Here is a 12343-nt window from a genome sequence, read left to right as displayed (position 1 = left end):
CCTAGTTTATCTGAGTACCAACACAAGATTTAAGGTTTTCAAAAAAAGTAATTTTGATTCACTGACATTAGTAATGAACATATTGCAATAATAACACATTACACTGAGAATTGCAATGACAGAACAATTATCTAATTAGAAAGTAAAATTAATTACATCATGTTTTAGTTACTTAATAACCAAGAAATTGTCATCAGGATGAAGGCTGGAAAATGTCATGAAAAATTATCAGGGAGTGCAATTTGCTGGTTAACAGAAACTTTTCCTTGCAAACATGGAAGCAGGCTTACATCAACTCCTCATGGGCCAACCACCAAGTTTCGTTTCACATCACCACGTCTGTATCAGACTCCATTTGGGGATAGTAGGCCTTGTTAGATCTGAAGAGCTAAAGGCAAGAGTCAAGACCTGCAGTTGGGAGCAGTAAGTAGGACAAGTGCTAGAAAGGGAGAAAGCCCTGGTCCAACAGCGAGCTGGAGGAAGATGGAAGATGAGATTGGAGAAAGAGGAGTGCTGAATTCCAGTTATTTTGGGACTACAAATTGCTGCCAGGAAGTTAGCAAAGGCTGTTCTTGGTACTGTAGCAGGAGCTAGTTTGGTCCAGAACTCAAGAACTTGCAAAAGTGCCATTATTTGGCATTATTTTGGCTCATGCCATAAAAGATGTGGCAATGGTGGCATTGGTGGCAATGAAGGAATACTGCGTCAAAATCTAAATCTGAAAAATGTCTGATCTGGAATAAATACTGGGGATACAATACTTACTAAGGACCTTATATGACCCAGGATTTTTGTGTAGGACTGTTACTGGACCAACTTTCCGAGTTGCTTCAGACTACCTGAAAAGCAGTCTGATGTTTAAACTGATGCTGATGATTAAGGTAGTAAATGTGACGAGAAAGGTAGGCAAACAAGAAGACTGGTCTTTAAACATAGAGTAGACAAAAAGAAAAATTAAAACATTCAAATAATGCGTGTCTGTGAACCAGTGTGTTTGTTTTTGCAAGACAGGTTGCAATTAACATTTGAAAAAGTATGTAAATAATGTTTCATGCAAATATTCCCTTGGACACAGACTTGTGATCTATTAATTATTCAAAAACAACACAAGCATTTTGTCATTACTGTCTGTGGCATGTTCTTTGCTTTAATCTGTCCTTTGGTCTTGGAGCTGCCAGATTTCCATAACTGGGTCACCTAGTTCTTTCTCAACTTTGGTTTCTGCTGTGAAATGAAAAATTAGCATTTTCTGTGACACACATACAGGGCTTCTATGAGGATCTTGAATGGCTGCTCTAGAAAGTAAGGAATCCTGAAATATATGGGAAAATATGCAGGAAGGAATGCATTAATATTTGCGGATAACATGAATTCTCAGTGACCACTGACCTTTGCAAACACAGTCAAGGATAAAAATTGTTAGTTGGCCAAAGAAAAGGAAAAATGTTACTTGATGCACAGGAATGATAGTAGAGTCACTCTTTTTACTTTGCATAGTGCAAAACTCTAGTGCTTAAGAATAAATTATAATAAAATATAATAATTATAACCGTAATTTAAAAACCTTTTTAACTCGGAAATACCTGAATGACTGTGATTTGTTAATTAAAATTGGGTTGAAAAGGCGATAGGTGACATTAACAGTATTTGGCATTTTAACCACTAGAGAGCGTTCAAGAGCTGCTTTATAAAATCCACTTTTAACTCATCCCTTGAACTCCAAAGCAGGGATGCACTGAGATGCACGGGAGTCAGTGGGGTTTGAAGGAGGAGTAGGGAGACATCTCAGAGAGGGGCTGGGCTCAGCTCAGAATTCTGCTGGTCTACACATGCCAGTGAAGAAGAATATGATGAAGGAATGGAGGCAATCCTTGACTTCTTGACATTCTCTCAAAATTATACTCATCAGGTGACGTGTCATCAGGCATACACATCCCTAGTGGCAAACAGGACATCAGCGACAATCATTAGGAAAAAATAATCTTGGAAGTGTTTGTCCTGAAATGTGTATTTTTTGTTTTAGTTTTATTAAGATACGGATTGCATATGCTGAGGATGAGTAAGCAATGCCATTTTATTATTCATATTTATTATTCATTTGTAAAATCTGTCATCGTATTAGAGTTTTGGCTGAAAGTGACTGAAGATTACTACTGGAACCTCTATAGAGAGTAAACAAAGAGTGAAGCCCTTCAGTGGCATGACTGCTACTAGGTGCTGCACGTTGTCCTTCCTCTTCAAAATGCAGTTCCCAAAGCCAGTTTTATTAAAGAAGCCAAATATATCTCACTAGCAAAGGCAGTAAAGAACTCCGATCACTACCTGCACATTCAGTAGGGATCTCTTCCTCCCTGTATGAACGTATTGAGTGGCCTCCAGGTGGCTTATGCTCTCTGTTAGCAAAAGAGCCTTCTTCCACTCACCTTTCTTGGTCCCAAACATCAATCCAAATTTTTCCCATCCTCACTGCCCACTCAGACCAGCAACTTTATGGGAACACAAATACATGTCAGCATTTGGCATCCCATGCCAATATTTCATCCTAAACAACGACAGATAATCTGAACTGGTAGCATAAGCATTAGATGAAAACAAATTTCTGTCAGGTTCACAACTCCACTTGTAACACTTGAACCCCCAGATTTAACCAGAGAAGGGAGAGTTTCCAAGCTGGGACAGAAGAGAGAGCATCACCTCACCTGATACAACGGGAAACCATAGAAGGAATAACTCAACTTTAATGAGTGCCAAATGGTAAAAGTTGAGGTGGCCAGAGGGACTGGTCTTACTTTTTCTTTGCAAGTGGGAAGGGGTGGAGGAGGCCTCAGTGATGCTCGCTTGAAATTTGACTCAAGCACTTGACACCGTGCTCTGCAGCAGTGGTGCACCAGGGCTAAAGACCAGCATCCTGGCATTCCTCATTGCACTGGCTGCGTGTAACTCTCATGGGAAGCCTTAGGGATCTCCTGAACATGCTTTCTTCATGCAAAAGTCAGTGTCAGAAGCCAAATTTCTATAAACAAACTCAATGAAATTCCACTTACCTCATCTTTGAAATGACCCACATTCCCCACTTCACTTCTAGGTAATTACTGGAGTTCAGCAGAAGTTTTTCAGCCTGACCTTTCTCTTTTGGGTGGGGGGATGGGGTGGGGGGAATGTGGCAGAAGCCAGTTCTCAGCAAGTGGTCTCCTTGCAGAAAAGGGAAAGACTACGAGAGGAGAGAGGGAAGAGCGTGGGACAAGCAGACTGACTTAGAAAACAGCTCTGCTGCCCCATTTCTTAATGCCCCCAGAGTTTTCACAATTTCACATCAAATCTGTGCTCCATAACCACTGCAGCAGACTCTCTTTTTAAGGTCTTGCCCTTTTCAAATGCTTGTTATGTACTTGACCTCTTTCAGTTTTTACAGTCCACTAGAAAGATTTGTAAGTGATTTACCACAGAGGGGATGCAGGCAGGAGACTGTTAACCTTCGCCTGATGTTACAGTTTTAATGGACTTAAGATGCGATAAGAGGAGAGGCTTGGACACAGACCTGCAATGCCTGACACCAAGACAAGGCTGGGTTCCACCACAGCCCCCAAAAGACAAGCCAAAGTGGCAAAGTGAGGATTTGAGCTGAAGAGCAAAACTTTGGCACCATTTAAAGTAATGTCAGAACTTTCACTGACTGCAAAAGAGAGATTTTTCCTCCTGAGGCCTTTGGAGTTGATAGATAAGGATCAGAAATGTCTCTGTTCTAACAGGACATCTCAAAACCCTGTGACTATGAGTGGTTTTTATGCTTAGGGAAACCTGAAAACAGAATCAGAGAATCAGGGAACAGTTCAGGTTGGAAGGGACCTCAGGAGGTCTCCAGCCCTGTCTCCCAGACCTCCAAGGTTGGACATTACATAACCTCTTGGGCAACCTGTGCTGCTGTTCATAGAGCCCAGGATGTTGTTGGTCTTTGCTGCCAGGAACACTGTAAGCCCATGCTCAGTTCGCTGACCACCAAGTGACTCAGGTCCTTTTCAGCAGAGCTGCTCCCCAACCAGTCCGTCCTAGCCTTTGTGCTTGCCAAGGGCTCTTCCTTCCCAGAAACAGAAGCAGCATCTAATTGGACAAGTGGTTCCATAGCTTTTTTTTAAATTCTACATTAAAAAAATGTGTGTGTATCAGAAAAAATAATGAAAGCCTTGTGTTCGAAAATAATTCCAGCAAGTCTTAATTAGCTTTCCCCTTGCACCACTCATCCAGGAATCATTGGGTTAATTTGTAATTTATACTGTACAGAAATGTATAGATGTGGGGACTCGTTCCTCAAGCTCAGAAAAGTTTTTCCATTTGCATTCATTGCTTTTCAGGCTATTAGCCTTATTTTAAGATTTCTAAAATACCAGTGTCAGTTGTAGATACCAAGCTTGTTCAGAAACCAAACTGAGCAACAGTTGCTTATATAAAGAAAAATTGTGTGGGAATCTGCACTTCCTATGCACTGGTGCTTCTGCTAATCTGAAATCCACCTTCTTACAAGGTCTCCTGGCAGGAAAGTAAGGGATTTTTTCTGTCCTCTGTGTTAGTGGGAGAGTTATCCAGAAGTGGATGCAGCAGGACCTGTTGTAGTTGAAATCAGCCCAGTATTAAACACTTCAGTATATCCTTGGCCTTCCACGAAGGGTTGGGTTCATACTAAAAGAGAAGAACTGGGGTTTGTACTGTTACAATCAGTGGAAGCCAGGGTCAGAAGTGAATGCAACAGTCATTGGTATAAGTAAAAATGACAAGATTTTTGCTTGAGTCTCATCTTCAGGGCTTGTTTATAAAGATGTTGAGGAATCCAAAGCTAATTTTCCTTTCAGTAGCACTCTCTTCTTCTTCTGTTGCAATGCTCTGGTATCTGTTATCCACTAGAAGGCAGAAGTGAGGTTTTATGAGCACATTTACCGAAAAATTGCACATCAGGAAGATTTATAGCAAAGTGACTGCTGCTGTTTTTCTATGGTTTCATCATCTTCGTTCTACCAAGCACTTCTCATTTTCAAGGGTCCCAAGGCCTTCACAAACTTGACCTAACATAAGCATTGCATGCAGAAATCATACTATCTGCGAAAGGTAGCTCAGCGGTGGGCTGCGACACTTCTCAGCCTCACAGGACATGCATGGAAGAATATATTATCTAGCTGAAACTTCAGGGGGAATTTTAAAAGGCAGATTGTAATTAATTGAGTTGGAATTTGGCCAAGGAAGAGACTTTAATATGTCTTCTTTCCTGACTTTTTTTTTTTTTTGTAGATTCAGGAGCCGTGTAACGCCCTTGTTGAGAGCTTATGCCTTTGTCAAATCCATTTCTGTCCCATTTCTGTCAGATAGGGCCCGCCACGGGGCTGGGGATCGGTTTAGCCCTTAGCCATGTGTGTACATAAATATCTTTGACGTCATCTCATCTGGGTCCCCTCTCCAGGATCCCTCCTCATCATCATGTTTTTCCACCATCGCTGATCCCAAACTTTGATTTGGCATCCTTGCCTGCTCCTAATTTCTGTGTCATTCTTACACTGTGTAATGCCTGCTGCTTTTGGAGGAACTCCTGCATCTGCAGCGGTAAGATCTCTCTTATTTAGTGCAGCCACTTCTGGCTATAGACTGTTAGTGCCCCCTTTCAGTACATATATGCCTTCATGTTTTTAGCTTTTGGCTAAGCACATCTTTTTACTTTTTCCTCCTTTCCTTAGCACCAGTTAAACTCCTAAAGCATATATAAAAAAGTGGCTATTCTTTCCAAGACAGAAATACTTTTTCTTATCGATAGATTTTAAAACCCAAGATGACTGCAGCAATTTTGTCAATTAGCAATGAGAATCAACTTTAGCTCATTTATCTGACAATTATGCAATGTCATTTGCATAATGTGAAATCTAGATCTTCCATTGTCACATGCTTCAACTCATTTACTATCCTAATGTCCATTTGAAGTACATGATGAAAGTGTTGGTGAATTCATAGCCCTTTGTTTCATACCAGACTTGGTTTGAACCAGTTGCTTAATTTTCTGCCAGTCCCTACAGCACCAGAGGAGTTCCCAGCATCTGTACTACCTATGTGCTTATCTGAATGTTGTATCATTTTTTGCTGTGTTCTGTAATGGCTGCTTCCAGAGAAAATGCCTTCATAGCATCAAGGAAAATAACGAGCACTTTTAAACCCCATTCTTCCTTTTTTTCCCTTCAACTGTAAAATTCTGCATATCTGATTAATGCAGCTTCATCCTGATCTGAAGTCACACTGTTTTTCTCTTGCTACTCCCTCTAAAACCAGCTTTGATCGGTTGAATATTAGTTTCATCAGAATTCTTCTCAGTACTGACAATTAGCTTCCACCTCTATAATTATTTTGATCAGCAGGATCTCCTTTTGCCAGGATCGGGACAACTATTGCCTTCAGCTAGTCACCTGGTAGTCTCTCTCACTCCCACAACTTTGTATTTTTGTACATGCTCCGCAACCTTTCTCATTTTTAACCAAGCAACTGCTCTGGTTGTTCTTATTATCCTGGATAAATACTGATTCAGCACTGCCTCACAAGTTAGCAAGTCTGTTCTTGAAAAGTGTCATTCAGTCATTCATGTACAAAGATGTTCACCATGCCACTGCTGTGCTTGATAAAACAACTGATTTCCACCAACTCACAGTAATTAAGTCATTGCCATTAACAGGTGTTTCTTGGGAGTCTCTGGCAAGTACTGATCTTTAAAATGTGAGATATGCTGAGACCACTGTGCAAGAAAGTATGGCTTAATTCTCAAAGTGATGTTTATTACAGTCACTTCTTTTTAAAGTGGAAGAATCAAACTATGCTAGCCTTTCAGATTTTATCCCCATGGCCCTGCTCCCTGAAGTCCATGAATAATGACAGTCTGGGTGGAAAGGGTACTTAACAATTTAGGGGGCAACTATGAAATGAAAAAACCCACCACCAGGACACTTGCCTTTCAGTGTCTGCCCATTAGTAGTCAGTTAAAAAAAAACCAGGACTTTTTTTTTCTTTGCCTGGTGTGTATGAGAACATGTTAATTATTTGTACAAGTATTGTCAGATCCAGTCTGAAATCTTTGTATATATACCAGGTTTTAAACATCACGGCATCAAGTTACATAGATTAACTCTTCATTAGGTAAAAAGTGGCCATTAAAATAAGTATTTTCTTTCAATGTCATGAAATGTCTCCTTACTTTTGTACTATGGAGAGGGCAGACTTTGACTTTACTGTGACTTCTGTTGTTCATTATTATTCACATCTCTGTTCTGGGCAAAAAAATCAGCACTAAGTATTTATGATTTGAGTTTTAAAGTCCTTCTGTGTATTGTTGCTATAAACATGGTTGATTATAAAAACAGATGCACTCCATTACTTCTGTGACCGTAAACCACGTGGTTTCTTTTCATTGTGTTCCAGCTACATTTTTGACTTTAATAATATATATAATCTCATTCCTTAACTATTCTATTATCTCTACTAGCTCCCTTCACCTCCTTTTATTTTTATTTCCCCTTCCTCTCTCTCCCTCTCTTCCCCTGCCCATAGTATTTTCCCTTTCAGAGCTCTGAGAACCCCTTCCCTCCTGTGAACCCCTCATTTATTATTTCCGTGTGTGCCTTCAGCGAAGCTGCTGAGCCCCTGCAGCTCCCACTGCAACAGAGATGAAGGTGGTCAGCAACTTGCAGAGTAAGTATTTGGGTTTTTCAGAGCTTAGTACATTTTGCACACTTCTCTTTTTCGCTATCCGTGTGAAATATGTATGTGACACATACTGTGACATTTGACGGAAGGGTGTACAGGGGTATCCTGTCCCAAAAATAGGAGAAAGAGCCCCTTAACGTGGATGTTTCATTATGCAGGGCCATGGGCTGCTGATTCTGCCTTCAGGATAGGTTTAGAGAAAAAAGAGAGCAGAAAAAAAAACAAACCCAAACGACTTTTCGTTTTTAATTCTTTTTACAGGCCATTTCTCAGTTAGTTCCGTTGCTATCGCTTTGAAGACTATTTTACACACCCTTGTGAACAGAGTGTTTGTGTCTCTGTGGAGGCCGATAAGGATGCGTGAGAGGTGGTGGTCTCACCCCGCCCGCTGACCACACAGCCTTTCCCTTTCCTCCTTCTTCGCTGGCTCTTTCTGAGATGCCAGGACATATGGGAGGAGGGATAGCTGTCTCCTCATTATCATTACGCTGCAGAGAAAGCACTCAACAACATCTGCCTGAGCTTCACTAGCTGTGTTTATACCTTGTGTTTCCAGCTCTGTTGTTAAGTAACTTTATCGGCTCCTTCAGCTGCTCTTCAGTGACACACGGAGTGTCCTCTCAGGGGACAATTCTGCAGAATATTTGAGAAGCTCAGACCTACAGCCCTGTGCATGCAGAATTTTGGGAAAGGATGGCCTCAGGTTGGGATGGTAGGTTTGGGCCAGTAGTACTGCATATTTCTGGTGATTGCTGTCACTACATTTTCAGGAGACCAGGTTGCCTTCTAGCAGTTTCCTTCATCAGTCAAGGATGTGCCAGAAATATCTTTTAATCCTCCCACCATCTCTCTTCAAAAGCTTTTACCATCTAAGGAAAGACCTCAAGGGAATAGCGTACATAGAGCTGATTTCTTCTCAGCTTCCCACAGTTGGGATCTGGTGGGAACAACAGCCATCTTCTGGGAGCTCACACCCTCCCAGGTACCCACAGCCTTCGAGGGGAGCCACTCTGGGTGGCCAAAAGGCAGGCAGGCCATCCCATATTCCCAGCGACATGGCTCTTAGTCCCTCTGTGCTAATCCAGAACATCACCATAAACCCTTTCTCTTACCATAACATTTTTTCTTCTCGCTAGCAGACTGGGTCACAGGTTTGTAACCCTTCTTTCTGAATATTTCTTACTCCGTGTAGTTGTCAATGCACTTCCGTTGAGTAGGTGATTTTATTTCATTGTATATATTTTACCTTTCTTAGACATTCCACCCTGATAGCTCTTTTAAATAACAGGTTTGGTTAGAGAGAACTGATGTTCTCCTGATTGGTATTGATATCACGTACGCTCCTGGTCTGCAACCACTTAGGCACATAATTAACCAAGAGATTTTAGGCAGCCCTACTGAGTTCTGCCCAAATATTTGCACGTTATGAGAATCTCTGTAGGACTAGGCTTTCATCTGCAAATGTTTTAGGCCAGCGACTGTTTTTTATGGCATGGCTGGTATAATAGGCATACACCTGACAGCTGAAGCCTCTATAGACTGCTGTGATGATATATAAAGAATCTCAGGGAACAAGGGAGGAGTTGAAACATGGTCCAGACGATGTGAATGTTTCCTCAGGTAGAGAAAGCTCCCCTGTTTTTGCTTAGAACAGACATTATTGTAGTCTCAAAAGGAGCTTTCCCAAATTAACATTGGCTGCGTAACTTAAGCATGGACAATTTTCACCTGAGTCTCTTTCCTGCTGTCTTGTAAGACCATCAGAAGGGGATCTATTTTACTAGATGTGTATACACATTATCGGTCTGCACTAGAAAACCTTTTATTTTATTCTGAGTTTTATCACCAAGTAATCTTTCAAGTATTTCTACAATTGAGCAGATGTTTAATAGTCAGGGACAAGTCTAGCATTGAAGAAAAGATATTTTCAAAGTAATTTTTGGGGAACCTGACAAGAATCTGTTACTACTGGCTGCTAACTGTGTTTTCTTCCTCTTTTGATAGATCTGGTTGTGTCAAGAAAAGTCTCTATGGACTTGGTTTAACAAAGGCATGATAGATCTGACCCTTTGTATTCTTTGCTATTAAAGATAGAAAAATGTTAGCCTTTTACTCTGTTGCTATCTTGCCAAACATCATTTTACTCCCAGGAAAGACTGGCTTTGTATCATGTCAGGTGCAATAGTTACCCACCTGGGCTTGTATCTTTTATCCAAGCATGCCAATTTAACTTTTTTCCCTTTGTATTGCCAAAGATTTTGATTTATTGTGCCTCCACTCTTTCTGAGTTAATGTTATTATCTTGAAAGACGATTTTCCTGATCAGTTGCCATAATAAACAAAGGTTTCATTTGCAAATCTGCCTTGGGTGATTATAGACATTAAGCACATTTGGATCCCTATTGCTCATGATTTATTATGAACAACAGTGTATCTATGGGATGAATAGCTAGCAAATTTAGAGAGGAAAAAGAGCTTCTATCCCAATTAGGCTGAAACTAAGTAGAGGGGAAGGGTGAGAGATGCAGAAATGAGAACGTTATTTCTGATATTCTAATGAAGAAGGAGAATCTCTTCAAATAGCTCCCCAAAAATGTCACTGTTCATTTAAAATGTGCCTGCTTGTTAGAAACAACCTCCCAGGCTCGCTGGTACTGCTATTGTTAATTACTGACTCATCTCACAGAAAGCTGTTTGAAGGAGGTTAATGATTTTGATTCTTTGGATAATATGTGACAGCAACTGCAAATGTGAAGCCTGTCTGGATCCTGCTATTGAATCAAGCCCTGGAGATGCCAAATATAATACTACTGACAAGATGGAGAATGAGATTGTTCCTATCAAGTGCACAGGATGGAGGGAGGTGCCAGACAGTCATCCTTGGGATACCTTGGTGGAAAGGAGAAGTCACAAACTGCTGCCTTTTTATTCTAAAACAGGGGGGTTTGTTTTGTGGTGGGGTCTTGTGCTGCTTACCACCACTCCAGTGCTGGTATGAAGTAGCTCAATGAAGCTTTACCATGGTTGTGCCGGTTTTGAGACAGGGACGGTATGTGGAATATCTGAGTTCAGTTAGGCTGAAAACTCTGCCTTTCACCTTCCCAAAAGCCCGAGCTGGTTCCAAAAGACGCTGGCTACAATGCAGGCCAGGGAGAGCTGATGTGGGATAGCTGATGTATTTGTGATTTTAGATATACCTACTTTTTTGAATGGCTTTCAGCTACATGACTGAAGTACGGTCAAAGATTGCAACGTATCTAGGATGTTCTGTGGTGGTTTGTTTGCACAATTTTATATAAATATGAATATAAATTCTAGAAAGCCCTGCTGATATTCTTGATACTCTTGTTTCTTTGTTGCTTTATTGTGTATATAATGAATTTTCTCTCTGACTAAACCTTGACCCTGTTTTTCCTTTGAGTTGCAGCCATAACCTTTTTTTAGTTTTAGAAGTGTCATTCATATTTATAGTGGCAGATTCAGGAGAAGAATCTAGTCCTGTATCTTCAGAAACTGAAAGATGCGCCGCATGTTTCAGGTTCACACCACAATATGAAATGCCAGCCTTCCTTTTCACCTCCAAGATTGTAACATAAGACGTGGATAATAGTTTATAAAGGATTATTAAAACATATTTCTGTGATCACAATCAAACTAGAAGTTCAAATTTGTTAATCCTCTAAGTGAATATTTCTAACTTGATGAAATGTTAAGAAAGAATTCATTAAAGATGTTTTCTTGTCAATATGTATCTTGTTTATTAACTCCAGCACAGAAAGTGACCCCAATCTGACTCAAGGATTCAAAATGAAGAGTACTAGTGCACTAGAAAATATTCTAACACTTCGCTAGTTGAAGTGCTTATTTTTAAAACGATATTTCATAATTAATGTTCTTCCCACCAAATCACTTATTCCATTCATTCCAGTGTCCTTTTTTGTAATTTTACATCAGCTGGGATCCCAGTGTGATAGATGCTGTACGAACATGAGTCTGGGATGGATCCTACACAAATAGTGTCCAAGGACAAGCCAGGCAAAAGGTGGTAGAATGGAATCAGTATCATTTGACTACGCAAATGGAAAACTTCCAGCGGCAGACGAAGCAGTCTTCCCAAGATCACCCTGGGAACCTCTGGCACAGCCAAGAGCTGAATTAACATCTCCTGAGTCCTTCAAAGACAATCCTTCCTCACTCCATCAGTTTATTTTCTAATCCAAAACCAGTGGAAGGAACCCTTTGATTTCAGTAGTGTTTGAACAGAGTCCCAAATGCCCCCCAAAATCCATTGTTGTTTTCCCAGGCAACATAAAGATAAGACCTTATCCAATACAGAGAAGAATTTTAACCTCTGGTATTGTCAAGTTATGCCTAGAAATTCAGTTAAAGCATGGTAGATCAGCAGGAGCTCTGCACGCTTGCTAGTAATCAGTGTACTAGGAAAATGACTTATTTTTGTCACTCCTTGTTATTAGTCATGTCTCACATGAGTTGCATTGTACCATCATTCTCTCTTTTTGAACTCTGCTGTTTGAGCTCAGACATGTTATTTTTGCTCAGCTCACATCTTGTTTACAAAGTACTTAAAGGAAAGTCTTTTGCTGACAAACTCCATTATGAT

This window comes from Athene noctua, chromosome 14, assembly GCF_965140245.1.
Source record: "Athene noctua chromosome 14, bAthNoc1.hap1.1, whole genome shotgun sequence".
Classification (NCBI taxonomy): Eukaryota; Metazoa; Chordata; class Aves; order Strigiformes; family Strigidae; genus Athene; species Athene noctua.
Note: the sequence above shows the minus strand (reverse complement) of the source record.